Source organism: Mustela nivalis, assembly GCF_964662115.1.
Source record: "Mustela nivalis genome assembly, chromosome: 3".
Classification (NCBI taxonomy): domain Eukaryota; kingdom Metazoa; phylum Chordata; class Mammalia; order Carnivora; family Mustelidae; genus Mustela; species Mustela nivalis.
Genome location: NC_139022.1, coordinates 88,437,333 through 88,460,841, shown reverse-complemented (window position 1 = coordinate 88,460,841; position 23,509 = coordinate 88,437,333). Strand labels below are relative to the sequence as shown.

The 23,509-nt window shown below is 41.8% G+C and overlaps 1 long non-coding RNA gene across 1 annotated transcript; it reads left to right on the top strand.

Moving 5' to 3' along the window:
* Positions 1–11,322: 11,322 nt before the first annotated feature.
* Positions 11,323–21,639, top strand: LOC309860717. The gene is made up of 2 exons (XR_014309552.1): positions 11,323–11,409; positions 21,598–21,639. It is a non-coding gene; the product is annotated as an uncharacterized lncRNA (long non-coding RNA).
* Positions 21,640–23,509: the final 1,870 nt, after the last annotated feature.

Below are 23,509 nucleotides of genomic sequence, written 5' to 3'. Positions count from 1 at the left end.
TGGTGCTGTCTGTGCATTTGTTATTTAAGACCCAGCCTTCATAGCAACCTTTGAATATGCAAAATGAATTTAGGAATGCCAGAGTTAATTAACACCAGCTTTATTTGATGGACAAGCTTTGTACAATAAGGATTCTAACCTCCCTAGACTTGAATTTGGAAGCCTGACAATTTCCACCCCTAGAGTTAGGAATCTGTATAAATAGATGAGTTCAGGTCACTTTTACTTGCCAAAAGATAGAATACAGGTTGGTAAGGATGCTTGCACACCCCAGGCAACTAGATGTAGGAGGATTTTCATTTTTAATAACAAACAGTAATACCTCATTTAAATTCAGTGAGATGCCCAGGTTTTTCCTCCATAGGGAGGCAGTAATCTATTTTAGATCTGGGGCAGACGCTTCAGAAGTCCTCAGTTATAACTTCCTCTTGCTAAATTTTCTCCTGCACACTTCTTCAAGAATAACTACCACTTTCCTGTTCTCAAAGTGACCATGTAGTCAGTTGGATGCAACAGAAGAAAGTCTAATTTTTTCCATGTTATACACAGCATCCTGAAGATACTTTAGGGGCTTAGCCTCTTGCCCAAGACAAATTTTCTCCACATTCTCCTTCAAGTCACTTACTTCATGGTTCCATATAAATATCCCCCCCTGCCCCCACCAAATACATCCACATTGCCACAAAAATACCCATCTCCTGTTTGACACCTGGTATTTGAGGCTCAAGGCTCAGAGGTTATACAAACCAGACAGGTTATAATCTCTGAAATGAGAGTGGGCCTCAGTAGATTTTCACTTTTCCAGAGGTTGGATGTCCAGGTTGCTGCTCTTCTCTGGCCGCTTGCCTTTGGCACTTTGCTGCCCATTCACTTCCCTCACAGTCTGGGCAAGAGAAGTAAAGGAAGCTTGAATTCACATCTGCCAATGCTGTTCCTCCTTAGATACTGCCCAGTGAAGAACTTGGGGCCAGGAGGAAGATTAAAATGTCTAAATCATTTAAAAATATACACTATCTATGGATTGCAGGCATTTGTATATTAGGGACTAAAACAAATTTTATACCTTCTGTAAATGAGTGACTTATTCCAACAATTTAGGAGGAATGTAGACAAGTCGGGATCCAAAGAAAATGAATCAGGGACCAGAATATGGAGAAAGCTAAAAAGAGTGATGCTGGATGTGGAAAAGGAAAGTCTCAATGCCGATTTCCCAGTCTGTAATGTGAAGGACTCATATTGCATGACAGCTACAGTTATTTATAGCTGTAACTTTCTACACGTTTATGGATAAGTGTAAGATTGATCATTATTTGTCCCTGCATATGCTTGCAGACGCTCCAGAAGCATAGAGTGGTAGTTTCGAGGAAAGAGCTAGGCATTCAGGGCTGGGATTTTGCTTTTCTTTGATGCTGCTCTAAGGTTGCCAGAGATATTCTAATAGTTACTATGAATCCACCAACATTTACTATATACCACAGCACTTACCATATGCCAAGCACTATTCTGGGAGGCCAGGATACAAAGATGAATAAGACCCAGACTCTGCCACCTGGGAGCCCAGAATCTAGGGAGAGAGATAAATGTAAAAACCATCCTAATATAATATGTAATAAGTGCTTTGCTAGAGATGATGCACGAAGTGTTATGAGTTGCATCAAAGAACAAATAACTCTAAGAGGAATCTAAATAAGTCTTCTCTCCTGACATTTTTGTCAGGTCTTGAGGGATAAGATACGGATGTTTTAGATAGAGGAAAGGAAGGAAGGGAATTCCTGAAAAAGTGATGAGTGAGGAACCGGAGGAAAAGGAGCAACTTGTGGAGGCAACGTGGTGTGACAAGAAGGCAAGGACGGCAAAGTGACTAGAGATGAGAGTGGAAACATCACTTTACAGGACACTGGGTTGGTTCAGTTGGTTCAACATCCAACTCTTGATTTCAGCTCAGGTTAAAATCTCAGGAACATAAAGTCAAAGTCCACCTTGGGTTCTGTCCTGGGCATGCAGCCTGCTTACGATTCTCTCTCTCCCTCTCCCTTTGCCCTTTTCCCCACTCCACCTCCCCTCTCCACCACCACCCGCCACACTCAACTGCAGGTTCTCTCTCTCTCTCAAGAAAAAAAAAATGTTTAAATTACCTTATATAGCTCATTAATTAATTTGGATGTCATCTTTAAGGCAGTGGTTCCTGACTAGTAGGAAGTAGTTATTGCAAGGAGTCCAAGAATCCACCATTCATGGCCTTCAGATGAAATATGTCTTATGTTTCTGAATATATATTATTGGTCAATGTATGTCAATGCTATATTTGTTAATAACAGAATAAACTTGTCGCTGAATTTGAAGTAGCTTTTGGTTGATGTGCTTTCTCAATCAACAGGCACCAAGAGTATAGCTAACACGTGGGCATACACCAGGTGTTTCGACATGAAAAAGTCTCTGTGCAAGAAGGATAACTACTGTTTTAGGTAATAGAAAACACATTTTTCAATCAGGAATGTGGAATGATTTACATCACTCATGTTGGAATGAATGTAGTTTAGAATGATCCCTCTGAAAGATACTTGAAGATAGATTTGAGTGGAGTGAAAGGAAAAGAAAGAATACGAACGAAAAAGCTGACCCCCACCCCTAAAAAAGAAAGCTGATCAGTTCAATAGTGATCAGGATCTCAGACAGTGACGAGGAGAGAAAAAACTCATGAGATAAATAGAAAGGAATAAAAGGATTTGTTGATAAATTGGATATGGAAGAGAGAGAAGGAGGCTGTAAGGACCCCTCCCAGGTTTCAAGTTTGGACACTGAGATGGAAATGGATATATAGGAAGTATATATAGGATATATGGGAAATAGGATTGTTGGAAAAGCTAATAAGTTTGATTGGAGATATATTCACTTAGAGATGCCTGAGGAACAGAAAAATGGAGTCCTCAGTAGGAGATGGGAAACGTGACATGGAACCCCAGGCAAGAGGCAGAGGCCACAGATAAGGGTTCCAGAATCGCTAGAATAATGGAGGGAGGTAAATTGAAACCCCAAGAGAGGGACATTACTCCGAGAGAGTTGTTGGTTGTAAAAATGGAGCTCAGAAAAGAATGCTAGGAAGCATTAAACTTCAGGGTTGGGCAGCAGAAAAGGACTGGCAAAGGTGACAGAAGACTCAAGAGATTCTGAAAGGATAGTGAGGTAGAAGATTTGGGAAGAAGCAGCAAAGGGCTAACTATTACAGAGGTAAATAAGAAAGGAACAGAAAAAGGAGCTATGGATTCTGGCCATCTGTTAGCCCCCGGCAACCTGCGGTAAGAATAGATTAGCAGAGGGATGGACAAGGAACCTAAGGCACTGGAGATTGAGTAAGAAAGACTGAGATTGAGGGGTGCTGGGTGGCTCAGTGGGTTACGCCTCTGCCTTTGGCTCAGGTCATGATCCCAGGGTCCTGGCTTTGAGCCCCACATCTGGCTCTCTGCTTGGCAGGGAGCCTGCTTCCCCACCCCCCTCCCTTGCCTCTCTGCCTACTTGTGATCTCTGTCTGTCAAATAAATAAATAAAATCTTTAAAAGAAAGAAAGATTGATTGAGATTGAGTTACAAAGGGAGAAGAGGGAGACCGAGAGTGAAAAGGAAGGAAAGATAGTCAAAGGGCAATAGATGGAGAAACAGACAAACAAGGAAAATTATCAAATCTCTGAGAAGACTTGAGTTTATAGGTTTTGACCAAAGAGAAGTGGCCTATGTAAAGGGATCCTGAAGCTACTGAGAGGGAGGAGTCAACTGACAGAGCAAGTATCAGGGGCAACAGAAGGGTCAGATCACCATGACCCATCCTCCCAGAGTACCTAGACATGTTACTAGTCCTGGCTGAAAGTGTTCATATACCTACACCATTGTCCATGCTTCTCAGCTGACTAAAAATGACTTCCCTGCTTTCTCTATCTAAACACTTAGACTCACCCCTGTGATCTGCAACAAATCTACTCTCCTCTGAGAATCTTCCTTGATTTCCTCTGCAACTCCCCAGCCCTACCCAAGCTGGGATGCTTTTGCGGACCTTCATCATTACTCTGATTTGTATTGTAATTCCTGTTGACTACTGTGCTCTCCCCCGACAGAATATATGAGTTCTTGAGGGTAGAGACCTTGTCATGATAAACTTTGTATCTTAAGTACCTAGCACACTGCCTGATTCATAGAGGTGGGGAACTACTATTAAATATTCACTTTGGGGGGCGCCTGGGTGGCTCAGTGGGTTAAGCCACTGCCTTCGGCTCAGGTCATGATCTCAGGGTTCTGGGATCGAGTCCCGCATCGGGCTCTCTGCTCAGCAGGGAGCCTGCTTCCCTCTCTCTCTGCCTGCCTCTCCATCTACTTGTGATTTCTCTCTGTCAAATAAAAAAAAAAAAAAAATTCACTTTGGAGGGGGCTTCAATTCTGGCAAAAATGGTCTTAGATATGTAAGAAGAGGAAGCGAATAGATGTCCATCAACAGATGAATGGATAAAGAAGAGGTGGTATATATCTACAATGGAATACTATGCAGCCATCAAAAAAATGAAATCCTGCCATTTGCAATGACATGGATGGAACTAGAGGGTATTATGCTTAGCGAAATAAGTCAATCAGAGAAAGACAATTATCATATGATCTCCCTGATATGAGGAAGTTGAGGGGCAAAGTGGGGAGCTTGGGGGGTAGGGAAGGAAAAAATGAAACAAGGTGGAATTGGGAGGGAGACAAATCATAAGAGACTCTTAATCTCACAAAACAAACTGAGGGTTGCTGGGGGGAGTGGGGTAGGGAGATGGTGGTTGGGTTATGGACATTGGGGAGGGTATGTGCTATGGTGAGTGCTGTGAAGTGTGTAAACCTGGCAATTCACAGACCTGTACCCCTGGGGCTAATAATACATTATATGTTAATAAAAAATTTAAAATTAAAGAAAAAAAGAAGAGGAAGTGAAAATCTAGAGACTATAAGCAACCTGCTCAAAGCCATACTATTAAAAGTCATAACAAAGTTAAAGCAAATACTCTATTAGTCTTGCCATGTATTCTTTGGCTCCCAGTGCAGAAAGATATAACATTGAATTGATATAGCCTATAAAGTTTTATGTCCTTCAGCCTCAACCAGCCCCACAAAACCAAACCTTTCATGTTCTTCAGAGTTATCTCCTTAATAAAATCCCCACACATTTGACCAGCACCTTTTTTCTTCTCTGAGAAGCCGATCTCCTATCACTCCATTATTCTCACCACATCATTACTAATCCTAGCTCAGATGTGACCTCTTCCACAAGCCCATGTGCTCCATTCTGCCATTAAATCTCAAAGGTGCAACTAAGGCAGAATCCATGCTTATAGTCACATGCTTATAATTCATCTGCTTAGGAGATTGAGAACAGGTTTGTTTGTTTAGCTTTCTAGTGCCTGCGATACAGGACTAGCTGGAACAGAGACTGAATGGTTGTTGAATAAGCCAGTCTTCAGTTTCTTCCACAGACTGACAACTTTTCCCTCCACGTCGGCATATCCCATATGAAAATAACATTTTCCCATAAGTGAGATTTCCTACCCTCCCATTTCTATGCAGAGGCAAACTGTTTTGTTTTCTTAAATCCACCAAAATACACACAAAACATTTAAAGCCAGCTTTTCTCTCTATCTTCATTTGCTATAGTCCAGTTTTTTTTTTTTTTACAAAGACCCAAAGTTTCTTTTCACAGGAATTGTTTTCTGGATAGACACATCCTGCTCCATTCCTGATGTCGCTGTCCCTTCAAAAGTCTCAGTGCCTCAGGCCTGTGTGTTCCAATGACTTCCCAGCTTGTCTACAGACCTCCAAGCTCAAACTCTTCCAAAACATGGTTCTGTCAGGTCAGGCATCATCCTAAAATGGCTCTCATGATCTCAACTCCTGGTCAAAATTATTCACCCAGAGTAAAACCTGTGGTGTTTGATTAATACTTTCTAATAGAACCTTTCCCATGAGCTAATATATCCGTGGGTGGAGAAAAACTAAAACCCAAGTCTAAACCCAACTAAAACCCAGTCTATCTATTTCTAAAATCTGGGAGGAAATTCTACTAAATACAAAATCTTTGAAACTGAATTGAGAAATTCCATAAAAGATGACGTATTTTTTTCACTTAAAATTCAAAACTGAAGCCTGAGAGAAGGCAAAGCCATTGTTACTTCTTTCCTACTTCCTGCTCTCTGACACATTCAGGTTTGTACTTTAGAAAAACATATGTACATGACTCATATCAGGTCTCTATTTGACAGTGCTGTTCTAGAATAATGGTCAAGAACACAAAGAAAAAATTCACAAAAGAAGAAATACAAATAGCCAATAAACTGGAAAAACTGTTCTACCTCACTTATAATCTAAGAAATACAAAGTAAAACAAGATACTATGTTTTTCTATGAAATTATCAGTTAAAAAGGAAAATTTATTGTGGGCAAGGGATTCCTAAAATGGGCACTCTCATATGGTACTGGTGGGAACAGAAATTGATTTAACCTTTCTGGAAAGCTCTTTGGTAAATGAAATCAAGAGCCTTGAAAACACTTTAACTTTTTGACCTAGTATCTCCATTTCTAGGAATTCGGCCTAAAGAAACAATTCTTTAAAGTGCAAATAAAGATATTCATCCCACTGCTATTTTTTAAGTGAAAAATTGGGAACAATCAAAATAGCCAATAAAAGAGAAATTGTTCTCTCTCACTTTAAATACTTTTAAAAAATACTATCTTGTGGTGAGGAAAATGTTCTCAAAAAGGCATGAAAAAAGCAGAATTTCACAGTATAATTGTAAAGAATATTATAAGTAGATGTATTTATTATACATTTATGAGCACTGTATTTCATAAAGTTAAGATCATGATTTTTTATTTTATAACATAAAGTTAGGATCAAAGTTAGATAATAAAAAAAGATATATGGTTATGTACAAGTGGTGGAATTATTATTTTTTTAATCTCTCTACTTTCCCAGGTTTTCCCACCAAATTATTTGTGAGTGTATACTATTTCCCAAATCAGAAAAGAACCATTACTTCTGGTGAAGTATGTAATGACACATCAACTGGTTTTGAGGTCCTCTCTCTCAGGTTTTGAGGTCCTCTAATAACGAGATCCCCTTTCCCATTGTTCCCATTAGTCATGTGCCCCACTCCTCACTGGGATGTCTGTCCTCACCCCCACTTTTCCCTAATGCAGTCTGACTTCCCACTGAGCACCAGGCCTCTTGGAATGCACACAAACACTCTCATTTATCCCACCTAATAATCTTGAAAGGTAGGAATTATCAACCGTGCTTTAAAGAGAGAGGGGGGGAGGGGAAGTGCTGCCCCCCCCCCCCACTACACTACAATTTTCATCCACTCTTTTTGTCTTCTATACAGATGTCTTGATATCAGCTTCACCATTAATATCCCGAGTGACCTGGGGCAAGTTAAATGTTGTACGACTCAGCTTTCTCATGTAGAAAATGGGAACAAGAGCACAGCCACCACAGAGCTAGAGTGTAGATCACAGAAACAGTCCCCTCAGTCTGTTTAGCACAGTGTCTGGCACCTTACTATTATCCCTATCAGCCCTTCTCGCCTTCTAACTCTTTCTGGCTCCTGAGACCCATGTCCTTTTCTGCCGTCTCTATGTACCTGTGTCATAACATCAATTGATTGTTTTGTGTTACCTTTGAATCTGCAACAACTCTATAGGCCCCAGCAGGTGGAGACTCTTCTCTTTCCTCTCTGCCTCCCACCAGATCCAGCACTATGGAAGGTTTTCACATTCTAGAACCAATAAACATCTAATTGTTTTAAAATATTTAGGGGCTCCTGGGTGGCTCAGTGGGTTAAGCCACTGCCTTTGGCTCGGGTCATGATCTGGGGGCCTGGGATCAAGCCCCACATTAGGCTCTCTGCTCAGCGGGGAGCCTGCTTCACCCACTCTTTCTGCCTGCATCTCTGCCTACTTGTGATTTCTCTGTCAAATAAATAAAATCTTTTAAAAAAATAAAATAAAACATTTAATAGTCAGTAGCAATGTTTCCCATGTCAACCCCTGGGCAACGCTATCCATAAAATTTCACGCAGCGTGAGCAGCCAGACTTGGCCGTGTGTTTGTGTGTTTGTGTGTGTTTGTGGGGGGTCTCCCAGATATTTCTTGCACCTCACCAAAAGCTGAGAAGAGGCCCCTCCGCTTCACTCACACAAACCTACCCTACCTGGACGTTGCCGTGGGATAGAGGCATATAGTTCATTAATAAGCAGGGCTCCCAAGTCATACCCATTTCCTACTTAATTGTTTTCCTCTCCCTCCCTTCCTGCCCCCAAACGTTGTCGTAGGTTGAATTTCAGTGAGATGCAGCAGCATCTCAACAAAGAAACTTGCATAAGAGAGTTCTTCAAAAAAGCCAGACCTGTCCCTCTGTCAGTGCATACTCACCTCCTCTCCTGCAATGCCTTGCCATAGGACTCATTACGCGGCAGACCCAATCTGAGATCAGAAAATGAGTCTGATATGCTCCAAAGTTTTTAAGCCTCTAAGGAAAAAAAATCTTACTTTGGCACACATTGTTACCAAGAAGGGATTGATAAGATACTTACTGAAATGAAAAGGAGTTTAAGGATAATAAGAAAAAGTTAATCACCCAGAATATTTCACTGCCGAGTAGATTCAACAAATACTTTCTGAGCATTAGCTTTGTGCCAGAAACACTGCTAGACATTGAGCATAAAGTGGCTTTACTGTTATTAAATTCCAGTGTGCCCACTCTCTCCCCTTGCCATCCGCTCGCCCACAACACTCCCCACAGTGACTCAGCCTCCGCCCCATTCATCCCCAAGCCTGACTCCCTTGACAGCTTGGTGAAAAGTGATGTGGACACAGTAGGAAATCAACAAATATTTGTTGAAGGAATGAACTGGAAAGAAATCCAAGTTTTTGGTTTCCCCAACCTTAAGCACATGACCCACAGAGTGAGAAACATTCACTGGCCCCAGGAAGGCAGGATCTTCCAAAAGCAGCTCACAACACTGCCTGGAAGTGGTGAGGAAGGAATTCCGGACTGGATGAGTCGCGCACACACATGCACCAGGGGGCAGAGTGAGCAGCATTTCTGGAGTAGACCCAGGGCTGTCCAAGAGAGTCCTCCTGGAGCTGTTTGAGACCTCCCAGTAGAACAACATGTTTTCTGTGCTTCTCAGCACTTTCAGATTCTAGTCAAAGGACTGTCTTTGTTGAGATGTTGTATCTTGCTGAAATCCAGTCTGTGATGTTGGGGACATAATGGGAAGGGGTTGGGGGGAAGCAACTTGAAAGTGTTCCTTCGCTATTCCTCCCCTTTGGTTAGAGAGGCCGAAGGAACAATGGCCACTGGGAAGCTGTGACAGAATTCCACCCTCTGAGGGGCCTTCCACTCTGGGTCTCGATGACCAGCCCCATATGTGGCATGCATTCTTAGTTTTATGTATCAAGAAGAATGTGTAACATTTGGAGGACAGTAAACCCCAGACCTACATTGTTCTTTTAGACTCCTCTTTACTATATAGGCAGTAGGCACCGTTCAAGACTGTAAACCTCACATTATCAGGAAATAATTCAGAACTGCAAACTGAAGGAATTCTCCTACAAATGGTATTTATTACTTAAAAAGGGAGAATTGTTTTCCCTTTTATGGTATCTAAGATATCCATTTTTTAAAAATGTTTTTCTAGCACATTGCGAATTACTTCAGAGTTGGGAAATGCTCCTTGCTAGGAAAAGGCTACATGCTCTGAGGACTGGTGCTCAGTCCTGATCAAAATATTGTTTATTTGGGCAACTGCATTCTTCTCTCGGTAAGGCCTGGGGAGTTTACTATTAATCCCAAATGTAAACTCCAGTTAGAGTTGCTCTTACAAAAGGCGATTACTATTTAACTCTTATGTTCACAGCACATCTTGTAAATGCCTCCAATAAATGAGAAGACAGCACTTAGTCGAGGTGTTATCTCAAGCTGGAAATTCCAATTGCTATCTTAGGTAACCTAAATTACAGACCCCTTGATCTCTGCCCCCAACGCAGCTCTCTCCACCAACTGCCCCAGAAAACACCTCACAGTTTGGCCCAAAGCTGAACTTGTACCAAATTTAGAGGGGACAAAAAGAAGACTGGAAATTGGGCCTGGTGGCTGGTAGAGTGTGCAGGAGTCCTTTTCCTACTTCAAAGAGTGGCTGCCTGGACAGGAACTGAATTAGAGGAATCATAAATACACACTGAATCAGCTACCAGATTTAGCCACACACACACACACACACACACACACACTATTGAATGGGACATACTTAGAGTAAAAATTATTCCTTGTTTATCTGATACTCAGATTGAACGAGGAGTCCTTCTTTTACCTCACAACTAGACTGTATGGATAACCCAGACTTGGACGGTGACCCTACAAGATGGAGGCCCTCAAAATCCCCCAGAGAGACATTCTCAAGATTTCTTTTCTAGGGCATGCTCAAGCACTCAGAGTAGCAACGGAAGAGTCTGGGCCACCTGGAGTGCAAGGGCTAGTTCCCCCCACAAGCCTGGCCCACCTCTGAGGAGAGATCCGGATAGAAAGACACAAGGAGAACCTGGAAGCAACCAGCTTCTTGCCTGCTTCCTTCCGGTTCCTACAGGCTCCCTTCTCTGGCTTCCTTCCTCCTCCTCCTCCTCCTCCTCTCTTTCTCTCAAGACTCTCCTCACTTCTACGCTCTCTCCACCCCCTCCCCCAACCCCAAGGAACAAAAACTTCGGTTCACTGTAGTTTTCCCGTGCCCACGTGGGGAGTGGCCGAAGCCGGACAGCCTACCGCACAGCGGCGGGCAAAGCTGCGTGGGGGCGTGCAAGCGCCAGGCGGAGCGGAGGCGCGCGGCCGGCAGGCGGGGAGCGGCGGCGCGCAGCCCCTCCGCCGCACCCCACCCCTCCCCGGCTCGGCGGCCGCCGCCCTGCGGCCTGGTGTGGGGCCGGGGCGGCGGCGGCGGCGGCGGCGGTGCCGGGCGGCCCAGGGAGGTGCCCACTGGGCGCGCCCCCGCCCGGGACGCCGGGACGCCGCCGTCCCCGGCCCGCGGCTGCTCTTCATTAAACGGCTGGGCGAAAGGGCTTCGAATAAAAACGTCAACTTTCCAGTAGCGGCGGCGCTGGAGCCCCGGCCGTGGAAAGTTCCGGGACGGCCGGGATGTCCCCGGGGCACCGGCACAGACGCCGCAGTCGTGCCCTTTCTGGCCTTTGATGTCTTCCGCCGACTTGCCTCGTCTGCGCCCCCGGGGCCGTTTCTCCCTCACCCGGTGCAGGCCTACCTGCCACCCCTCTGAGCGGCTCTTCCTCTCGCAACGGGAACATCCATCTCGGGTTTTATTTCCTCCCGAGACACCAGAGGAAGCCTCAGGTGGGTTTCCATGTCAACCTTCACTGAAGTCCAAACATTTGGCTTTCTCAAAGGCAGTTTAACCTCTGCCACCACATCCTTAGAGTGGCAGAGGATTTTTTTTTTTTTTTCCTTTCAAAGCTTTAAAAAAAAAAAAAAAAAAGAACTAGAGCTTTCAAAAGACTCCGGCTTCTGAGGGTTTCTAGTCACAGAGTGATAACACATCTTGAAACAGGATATTTATAATTTGTTTGGTTTCACGTTTATCCCCCCCCAAAGCTGAACAGTAAGGGCTGAGGGCTATGAAAACACTTAGGTAAGGAGAGGGGCCAGAGCACAGATAAAAGGATAATTGGAAACAGGGAAGCAGCCTCCAAGTTGCACCTTCTTAAATGCTCACAGCGTTGCAGGCCAGAGAGCTCATGGCAGGCCGCAGCATCCTCTAATTCTGGGCACTCCACAGCCTGCCCCTTTCCAAGATTTACTTGTGCAAGCTTAGCTGCAACTTTCCACAGACACTTGGGCCTGCTCCTGGGCCCAAGTCTCTCTCCAGTGAGAGACCTCCTGGGGCAGGAGGTTGGGGGAGAGCACGTGGTGAACAGAGGTTCCAAGCTTTGGAAAAGGCCACCTGGAAATGGAAGGATAACCTGTTGGATAAGGGATTTACCAAGGCCAGGTTGCACTGTGGGAAGGGGGGGAGTTGGAGGGGGGGCAGTCCCACGTGTCCAGCCATGGGAGGATGGTAATTTATGGGTCTAGTGAGACCACACGTGGAATAGTATGTTCCTCATGGCCTCACAAGGAAGATGCACATACTGAGTTGGCTGCCATTCAAAGAAGAGCAATTAGGATGATTAAGAGGCCAGAGGGAGTGACTTAGGGGGAGAGATTAAAAGAATTAAACATGTATACCTTGGCTAAGCTCAAAGTAGAGGGAATGTGGAAACTCTATAAGCATCCTCAGAACATAAACTTGAGAAAACGTGGAATTGTTTCACATGGTCCCTGAGAGATGTAAGTAGAACTAATAGGATGGAAGAAAAGAAAACTTACCTACCTATTGGAGAAAGCTTCTGAACAGTCCCAGAGCAGCTTTGACACTCAAAGAGCGTCAGAGTCACACCTAATGTTCTCTAAAACAAAAGAGAGAAATACAATGTGATGGGAGAGAATGTGGTTCATACAATAGGGGCTGGTCCAGCAGGGATGTCTTTGAGAGGTAAAAACAAAAACAAAACATCACAGGACAAAATAATAGCAGCAACAACAGGGCAATTTCTTTAAGGGACTATCTAAAACCACTGAAGACTCTCTACTAACTCGTTTATTATCAGATATTTTAGCTTGACATTCAAAGCCTCTCCATTTGGCCTAAACTCAGTTTCCTGAAATTATCTGTTATCAACCTCAACATAAGTAAGTCTCCTGAATGTTCCTGGTATAGTCCCTCCTTTGTTCAAAAACTCCTCGAACCTGGAATTTCTCCTCCTATTTCCAACTATTCAAGTCTTACCCATTTGGGCATTTTTGGCTTAAATCCCACTTCCTCTGGCTGCCCCAATCCATAATGCTTCTTCTCTCCCTCCCTCCTAGAACTCATTTTGACACCTATCACACACTACTTGCTTTGTTAGCTGATATGTTCCTATCTTGTTAGAAAGGTTATGACTTCCTTCTCCGTTTTGCCACCAGCTTTCTCATCCTTCCTTGCAAGCTCTTCCAACCACCGTGAGCCAGAATACACGTAACAGTATTCTCTCCCGGTTTCCTACTCCTTACTGTTCCTTCTTAGTCATTTCAGTCCTTCCTTCAGATGGTGGTTCTCTCCAGAGTTTGTCTTCAACCACTCTTTTCTCATTCTACATCCACTCTGAAAGATGGCCTCCAATCCTGGGGCTTCACCGTCACTCTCAATGCTGATGATTCCCAAATCTCCATCCAGCTCAGTTGTTTCTTCTAGGAAATCAGGCCTGTTATTGGGCATCTCAAATTGGATGTCCCATTGTGCTTTAGCACTCCCCAGGTTACAAATGTAAGCTCATTGTCTTCTTCAAACCTGCATCTATTCTTCCCTTTCCTGTCTAAGAGCATAGCCCCAACATCCTCCCAGGATGTTGGAAATCTAAGTGTCACACTTGGCTCATTCCTGCCCTTCCTGCATAATCAATCAATCGCCAAATTCCATTAACTCTGCAGTGCCTCTTGTGTCTGTTCAGGATGGCCTGCATCTCCCCTTTGCCTATGTGGCAATGGACCTTAACCTCCTTGACCACTGGCATGATCATGTCCCTTAGACAGTCTAAGTACCTCTCCCCTTGGAGACAGGAGTCCAGGTATAAGAACATGATCTGAACCTGGCCAATGGCAGCTTTTCCTGGGACACTACATTCTGAATCTATTCCGAATCAAAGATAGCAGGTCTCCTTTCATCAAAAGCTGTAAGGACATGAATTCAGAGCCACCAACAGGTCATGTACCCTCCCCAGCCTAAAAGAGGGAACAGCGAACTTTCAGAGATAAGAAGAAATGAGAACAAAAATAGAAGGAGATGGCAGCATTCCATTTCCCCCATCTAGTCTTCCAGTCATCCCAGAGCCAGTAGTTCCCTGGCCTTTCCATGATTTTGTTCCTGGAATCAACAGTTCCTCACTTATAACAGAGTTTCCTCGAGGTCATTTCTGTCTCTTTGAAAGAGTTCTGATTAATATAATAAATTGGTCACGTTCTCTGTTAATTCTGTGCATACCACCATCAGTCTCATCCAAGCCACTGAAAGGTTCCTAACTGATTTCTGCAAATAGACTGATTCCCTACTATGTCATTCTCCCATTGCAGTTACTATGAATTTTCTAGAACTTGAAACTTATCAAGACACCCCTGACTTTAAAGCCCAAATTCCTTTCCAAGGCTCATGAAGCCCTGCCTGAAGCAACAGGAATTACCCACTATTTAAATTGTAAGTGTACTTACTTATTTGTCTAGCCTGTTGTTTTATATATAATAAATCATTTTTTTAAAATAGCACAATTAAATAAGATGGTTAAAAGAAGAGTTGGAAAACACAGTTTCCATACCTGCAGAGTCAACCCCAATCTGTTTGCAACAAATTAACTTTACAAGGTCAGTTTAACAATGGATCATGACATATGTTGAGAATAAAAAAGTCATTCTCATCTTTTATTCTTAACTTCTAATTTCCTTCTTGAATCTGTCAATTAGGATTTCCATCCCCTAACTTGGGAAAATTGTACACCATTTTAAAGTGTACAGTTCAGGGTTACCTGGGAGGCTCAATAGGTTAAGCGTCTGCCTTAGACTCAGGTCATGATCCCAGAGTCCTGGGGTCAAGCCCCACATTGGGCTCTCTGCTCAGCAGGGGACCTTTTTCTCCCTCTCTTTCTGCTGCTCCCCTTGCTTGTGCTCTCTCTCTCTGTGTCAAATAAATAAAATCTTTAAATAAATAAAATAAAATAAAAATAAACTGTACAGTTCAGTGGCTTTTAGTACTCTTATAGTGTTGTATAATCGTCACCATTACCTAAGTCCAGAACATTTGGATCACCCCCAAAAGAAATTCTGCTCCTGTTAATAGTCACTTCCTCATGTACCATCCTCCCAGCCCCTGGCAATCATTAATCTGCTTACTGTCTCTAAGGATTTGCCTATTCTGCACATATCATATAAATAGAGTAACAAAAAATATAGTATTTATTGCCACCTTCTTTCACTTAACATAATCTTTTCAAGGTTCAACCATATTGTAGCCTGTATCAGCACTTCATTCCTTCTTGTGGCTGAACAATATTTCATTGTATGAATATTCCATATTTTGTTTGTCCAGTCATTTGTTGATGGGACACTTGAGTTGTGTCCACCTTTTGGATATTATGAATAATGCTACTATGAACACGTGTACAAAAGGTTTTGTTCGAACACTGTTTTTTAAATTTGGAATTATATGCCTATGAGTAGAATTGCTGGTTCATATAGTAATTCTTTTTAACTTTTTGAGGGAGCACTAGTTTTCACAGCAGCTACACCATTTTACATTCCTACTAGCAGAGTATAAGGGCTCCAATTTCTCTACATTTTCACCACACTTATTTCTCTATTTAAAAATTATTATTATAGGGGCGCCTGGGTAGCTAAGATGGTTGGGTGTCTGCCTTCAGCTCCGGTCATGATCCCAGGGTCCTGGAATGGAGTCTCCTGTCAGGTTCTCTACTCAGCGGGGAGCCTGCTTCTCCCTCTCTCTCTGTCTGCTGCTCTATTTGTGCTCTCTCTCTGAGTGTCAAATAAATAAATAATTAAAATCTTAAAAAAGAAAAAGAATTATTATAGTCATCCTAGTAGATGTGAAATGGTATCATGTGTGTGTTTCTCTAGTGACTAAATGACTAAGGATGTTGAGCATCTTTTTGTGTGTTTTTATCGATGATTTATATATCTTCTTTGGAGAAAGGTCTGTTCAAGGTCTTTGCCCATTCTTAAACTGTGTTATTTCTATTTTTGTTATAAAGTTATAAGTACTCTTTATATATTCTGGATACTGGACTTTCATCAGCTATATGATTTGTAAACATTTTCTTCCATTCTGTGGGTTACCTTTTCACTTTCTTGATAGGGTCTTTTGATGCACAAAAGACTATCATTTTGAGGGGCGCCTGGGTGGCTCAGTGGGTTAAGCCTCTGCCTTTGGCTCAGGTCATGATCTCAGGGTCCCGGGATCGAGTCCCGCATCAGGCTTTCTGCTCCTCAAGGAGCCTGCTCCCCCGCCCCCCGCCTCTCTATCCTTGCCTCTCTGCCTACTTGTGATCTCTGTCTGTCAAATAAATAAATAAAACCTTAAAAAAAAAAAAAGATTATCATTTCAATGAAGTCCAATGTATCTATTTTCCTGTTTGTTCCTTGTGTTGTTGGTGTCATACCTAAAAATCTATTGCCAAATCCAAGGTCATGAAGAGTTTTAATCTGTATGGTTAGATCTTTGATCCATTTTGAGTTAATTTTTGTATAGAATGTGAGGTAAGAGTCCTACTATATTCTTCTGCATATGGTATCTATCCATTTATCTTACCACCATTTGTTAAAGACACTATTATTTTCTCATTGCCTTGGCTTTCCACCCTTGTCAAAAATCAATTGACCATGGATATATGGGTTTATTGCTGGAATCCCATTTTTGTTCTTTTCATCTATATATCATCTATGCTGATGCCAGTACTGCACCATTTTGAGGTTACAATAGCTTTGTCGTAGGTTTTGAAATTGGGAAGTGTAGGTCCTTCAACTTTTTTTTTTTTTTTCCAAAATTGATTATTCAGGGTTTCTTGTAACTTCATAAATTTTAGGGTTAGTTTACCTATGTCTGCAAAAAGGCAGAAGGAACTTTGATATGAATTGCAGTGAATCTGTAGTTCTACTGGGGAGTACTGCCATCTTAACAATATTAAATCTTCCAAACCATTTATTTAGGTCTCCTTTAATGTCTTTTGACAATGTTTTCTAGTTTTCAGTGGGCAAATCATGCACCTTCTTTTTTAAATCTATTCCTAAATATTTTATACTACTTGATAATATTATAAATGGAATTATTCTCTTAATTTTATTTTTGGATTGTTCATTTTTATTGTATAGAAATGCATATGGATATTTTGCACCGGAAGGATCACAGAGTAGGCTGATTATTCTTTTTGCCCTAAGGATTATGGAAGGAGGCTTATTTATAAGCTCTGTAACTTGTATTTGAGTCCATCCACATGTGCTGATTTACATGGAAAGAATAGATATAATCAGAAAAAGTCTGAAATGTGTTTCTAATGACTGACATACTGGGTAGGAGATGGAAGAATTTAGAAACACAGATTTTAAAAAAAAATCTCTGACATTTTATAATTCTGACTAAGCAAAGTAAGCAAACAGTTTTGCCAGTGATGTCAAGAAGAGGTTGAGTTTTCTAAACTGTGATCCATAAAACATGGGAGAGAGAATGTCACAAAAAGTCCTGCAAGAATGTATTTGGTAGGGTGCCTGGGTGGCTCAGTCGGTTAAGGGTCTGCCTTCGATTCAGGTCATGATCCGGGCAACCAGGAGTCGAGCTCCACATTGGGGTCCCCTTCAGCAGAGAGTTTGTTTCTCCCTCTGCCCTTCCCCCTGCTCATGCCCTTTCTCTCTCTCTCAAGTAAATAAATAAAATCTTAAGAAAAAAAATAATGTATTTGGCAAAAGATACATAAAAAAAATCAAGAGAATTCTAAACTAAATTTCAAGAGCAAGTCTATTTAATAACAGCTATTCTATGTATACTGACTTCAGCACTTTGAATGTATTCACTCATTTAATTCTTACAAAGTCCCATGATATTGGTACTATTATTATCTTCATTTTATAGATGAGACTATTGGAGCACGGAAAGGTTAAGAACTTCACAAGAAATCAGGGGCACCTAGGTGGCTCAGTCGGTTAAGCATGTGACTCTAGATTTTGGCTCAGGTCATGATCTCAGGGTCCTGAGATTGGGTCCCCCTGTCAGGCTCTGTGCTAAGCAGGAAGTCTGCTTGAGATTCTCTCTCTCCTTCACCCACTCCCTGTGTCCCTACCCACCACCTCCCCCGCTTGGGCACATGCACTCTCTCTCTCAAATAAATAATCTTTTCCTTTTAAAAAAGAGAGGGGCACCTGGGTGGCTCAGTGGGTTAAAGCCTCTGCCTTTGGCTCAGGTCATGATCCCAGGGTCCTGGGATCGAGTTCCACATTGTGCTCTCTGCTCAGCAGGAAGCTTGCTTCCGTCTCTCTCTCTCTCTGCCTGCCTCTCTGCCTACTTGTGATCTCTGCCTGTCAAATAAAATCTTTTAAAAAAGAGAGAGAGAGAGAGAGATAAGGGGCGCCTGGGTGACTCTATCATTAAGCATCTTCCTTCAACTCAGATCATGATCTCTAGGTCCTGGGATCGTGCCCCACATCGGGGTCCCTGCTTCGCTGGAAACCTGTTTCTCCCTCTTCCACTCCCCAGTTTATGTCCCCTCTCTTGCTGTGTCTCTCTCTGTCAAATAAATAAATACAATCTTTTAAAAAATGCTTAAAAATAAAGGGATAAAATGGCAGATAAGGAAGAACAAAATTTTATCACATGTTCTGCTTTCAGTCAAATAATACTTTTAACACGTCTACATGGTTAAGAGATTCCATTGTTATTATCTCAGATTAATAATGTGTATTAAGAAGATATTACTTAAAAATAAAATATTGCTGGGGTGCCTGGATAGCCCAGTTGGTTAAGCATCTGCCTTTAGCACAGGTCATGATTCCAGGATCAGAGGGGAGTCTGCTTTTCCCTCTTCCTCTGCCTCTGCCCCTCTCCCTGTTCATGTTCAATCTCTCTAAATAAATAAGTAAATAAAACCTTAAAAAAAATAGTAAAATATTTCTCCCATGCTCAGTCTGGCCAGGCCATCTGCAATTTGCTCCCGTGACATTGTCATCTCCATTTCTGAATTCTTTTATTTATTTATTTTTACTTATTTTATCTCTTAAAAGAAGGAGTAAACAACAGGGAACCTGGTATGCTAGACTTAATTCTGGCCAAGGAGACTTTGGTTGGTGATAGGGAAATAAATTAAAAAAACCTTGCAGGAAAGTCATAAAATCATCTATGAAATCATAATACTGAGCATAGTTAAATATTTATCTTAGATGTTAGAAAATCAGCTTTCTGGAACCCTCCTACACTGTTGGTGGGAATGTAAGCTGGTGCAGCCACTCTGGAAAACAGCATGGAGGTTCCTCAAAAAGTTGAAAATAGAGCTACCCTATGACTAGCAATCATACTACTGGGTATTTACCCTAAAGATACAAATGTGTTGATCCGAAGGGGCACATGCACCCAAATGTTTATAGCAGCAATGTCTACAATAGCCAAACTACGGAAAGAGCCCAATGTCCATCAATGGATGAATGGATAAAGAAGATGTGGTATATATATACAATGGAATACTATGCAGCCATCAAAAGAAATGAAATCTTGCCATTTGCAACGACTTGGATGGAACTAGATGGTATGATGCTGACTGAAATAAGTCAATCAGAGAAAGACAATTATCATATGATGTCCCTGATAAGAGGAATTTGAGAGGCAACGTAGGGGTTTGGGGGGTTAGGGAAGGAAAAAATGAAACAAGATGGGATTGGGAGGGAGACAAACCTTAAGGGACTCATAATCTCACAAAACAAACTGAGGGTTGCCGGGGGGGAGGGGTGCAGGGAGAGGGTGGCTGGGTTATGGACATTGGGGAGGGTATGTGCTATGGTGAGTGCTGTGAAGTGTCTAAGCCTAACGATTCACACACCTCTACCCCTGGAGCTAATACATTATATGATAAGAAAAAATTAAAAATTTTTAAAAAATCAGCTTTCAATTTATTATTGATTTCTAATTTTATTAGATTGTGATGAGAGGGGTGTTATGTCAATGATTTGGCATAATATTTTTTTAAAAAAGATTTTATTTATTCATTTGACAGAGATCACAAGTAGGCAGAGAGGCAGGCAGAGAGAGAGGTAGAAGCAGGCTGAGCAGAGAGCCCAATGCGGGGCTCGATCCCAGGATCCTGGGATCATGACCTGAGCCGAAGGCAGAGGCTTTAACCCACTAAGCCACCCAGGCACACCTATTTGGCATAAGATTTATGTTAGGGCCCAGTTCTAAGTAGTCCATTTTTGTCCAAAAAAGAGTATGTCTCTGTCTTTTACATGCATTGTGTAAGCTATGTCCATTGGATTAAAGTTTGCTCATTATATGATTCAGATCTTCTCTGTCCTACTAATTTTTAAGCTGCTTGATCTTAGTAATTTATAGGTGACAGATTAATATCTTCCAAATTTCATCTTGTACATTTGTCAGGTTTTGCTTATATGCAATGCTGGCAGGTATGTATGTAAGTAAAGGATTGTCATATTTTCCCAGAAAATTATTCATAATGTCATTAATTAACTTTTGATATTTTCATTGAATAAATTATTTATACTATCATTAAGTGTGCAGATATTTCCATATTGTCCTGAATAAATTGTTCATATTATTAAATAATTATGTCTTTGTATTATTATTATGTAATTTACATGATATATTTTTTAGTCATGTAATTTTTTTATCTTAAAACCTATTTTTTTCAGATATAATTCTTACTACATCAGCTTTCTTTCTTTTTTTTTTTTTAAGATTTTATTTATTTATTTGACAGAGAAATCACAAGTAGGCAGGGAGGCAGGCAGAGAGAGAGGGAGAAGCAGGCTCCCTCCCGAACAGAGAGCCTGATGCGGGGCTCAATCCCAGAACCCTGAGATCATGACCTGAGCCAAAGGCAGAGGTTTAACCCACTGAGCCACGCAGGTGCCCCCACCAGCTTTCCTTTATTAAAAATTTCCCTGGTACAATTTTTCCATTTCTTTACTTTCAAACTTTCTGTGTACTTAGGCTTTAAGTCATTTCTTAAAACCATAAATGGCTGGATTTTGCTTTTACAATCTAATCTGACCATTGCTGTCTTTTAATAATTAAATATTTACCCCTATTGGAATATTTTTGAACTTATTTTTACCACTTAATTTAGTGTCATCCCTTTTCCTTCTTTTGGATTGATCCAGGGTTTGCTTTGTCTTTCTTTGTTTTTAATTTTTATTTCACTTTCCCTTGCTCCTGGTTTTGGAAGTTACATTCCTTTTATTATTCTTTAGTAATTGCCTTTGACTTTACAGCTTTCTAAATTAACTTAATGAATGCTGTCTTTTCTTTACACAAAGGTCTACTGTCTACTGCAATTTTCATTGGGAATCTGTGGATCAATTCTGAGAGCATTAACATCTAACAAGCATGAGAAATTCTTAAAAGTAAATAGTTAATAAAAGAATCTTATCTAATTGCATAGTCTTCATATTAACTCCTTTGTGACAAGAAAAAACTTCTCTCAGTTTTTGGGAGGGCTGCCAGTGGACAGACTTTGGTTAATAGACTCTTCTGAGATTGTCTTAGCTGCAGAGAGCCAGTTGGCTCAAGAGCTTGCCCTTTTAGAGAAGACATCATCCAATGATAGATGGAGGAGGGTCATAAAGGTCTAGCTATTTCTGCCCATTGTTGGGGACTGACTGACTGTTTTAGCTCCCACTTGACCTCTCCCTCCTCCCAAATCTTACTTTCTTTCCCTCCTTCCACAGGTGTTGATTGTGAGAGCTTTCCCTAATAAACTCCCTGCATGATGAATTCTGTCTGTTTCCTGGAGAAACTAGTACCGGGAGTAGCCTGGGAGCACAGAAGGTAAGATCAGTTTAGAAGCTGGGTCATTTATAGCCTAGTTGCTGGTAGGTGGAGCACACAGAGCCCGTGGTGTTAGGTAGAGAGAGATCCAGTTGTTACAACCTCCAATTTCAGTGCATGGGATAGTAAGATCAATGGAAGGGGATATAAGACCTGGAGCAAAGGTCCAAAGGCTTTTGAGGTAAATGAGGCAAATAATACCTTTATAGCCAATGAAATTGAGCGGTTATTGCTAAGCTCCATGGACATTTAGGAAAAGATAATAAAAGGGTGAGAGCATATAACAGGCAATTGAAAATATATGTGAAAGCAGAGGACTTACCTGGTATCACACAAAAAGGTTCTCAGCTCCCAGAGGATAGCAGAGAAAACTGAGGACCAGGACCTAGTCAACAGAGTAGCCAAACTCCAAATAAGGTTAAGCTTCCCAATGTGGCAGGTATGTTATGCCAAGGTCAAAATGTTGGGTTGTGCAAAAATGTGACCCTAAGTTAGTTATTCTAAAAAAAATTCACTTCCTTTTACATGGGCTACTACATTAATACATTAGGGAAGATAGTGCAGAAAGAAAGTATATTCCATTTAGCGAGTCAAGTATACAGTGTATATACAGACATATATTCTTGTGTATTGAGTGGAGAAATACAATGGACGCTATTCATTCAACAGACAGTTAAGTTGCACCATGCCAGACGTTGTGCTAATTGTGAGATATAAAGATTAATCATAGTAGAAAGTGACTAAGAACAGGATGCAAGGACGCCTGGCTGGCTCATTTGGTCGAGCATGTAATTCTTGATCTCGGGGTCACGAGTTCAACCCCCATGTTTAGCACATAGCCTACTTAAAAACGAAAACAAAAAACAAAACAAAATAACCCCCCCCAAAAGAAAGAACAGAATGTGAAAGTGCCCTGCAGTGGATCTGTTTCCATCTGAAGCGGGTCCTCTGTGGCATGCCACAAACCTCAGGCTTGTCCCTCTCTCTTTTTTTTTTTTTTTAATTTTTTTTTTAAATTAATTTATTTGACAGACAGAGATCACAAGTAGGCAGAGAGAGGAGGAAGCAGGCTCCCTGCTGAGCAGAGAGCCTGATGTAGGGCTTGATCCCAGGACTCTGGGATCATGACCTGAACCGAAGGCAGAGGCTTTAACCCACGGAGCCACCCAGGCGCCCCGGATTGTCCCTCTCTTACTCAATATTGTTATCTGTGATTTTGATAAATGTATACAGGAGAGCTGTTTGTCACATTTGAGAATGACATAAAGTTAAGCAGAAGAGCAGGCACAAAAGATGCCAGAATCAAGATACAGCCAAGACTAGAAGCGTGAAGGAGAAATTTAATATAGGTAAATATAAATTTTATATTAAAAATAAGCACAGGATGGGAGGGGCGGACATGACTTGATATCACTTCATGAGGAAGAAAGTTGGCCTTAAGCTCCCAAGATCAGAGTGGGCTCTTAGAAGAGAATTGTAATTTTAGGGAGTGAACATGATCCACAGAATACCTGGCATATTGTCTTCATTTCTAGGCACCCCATTTTTATATATTTATTTTCTTAAAGATTTATTTATTTGAGAGAGAGAGAGAGCATGCACAACTGCAAGCATGTAAGCATATGGGAGGGCGGAGGGAGAGAGAGAGACCCAAGCCGACTCCCCACTAAGGGTAGAGCCCAGCACAGGGCTGGATCCCAGGAACCCGAGAGACCAGGACCTGAGCCAAAATCGAGAGCTGGCCACTTAACGGACTGAGCCACCCAGGCGCCCCGAGGCACCACATTTTAAAAACACCAATCCACTGGAAGG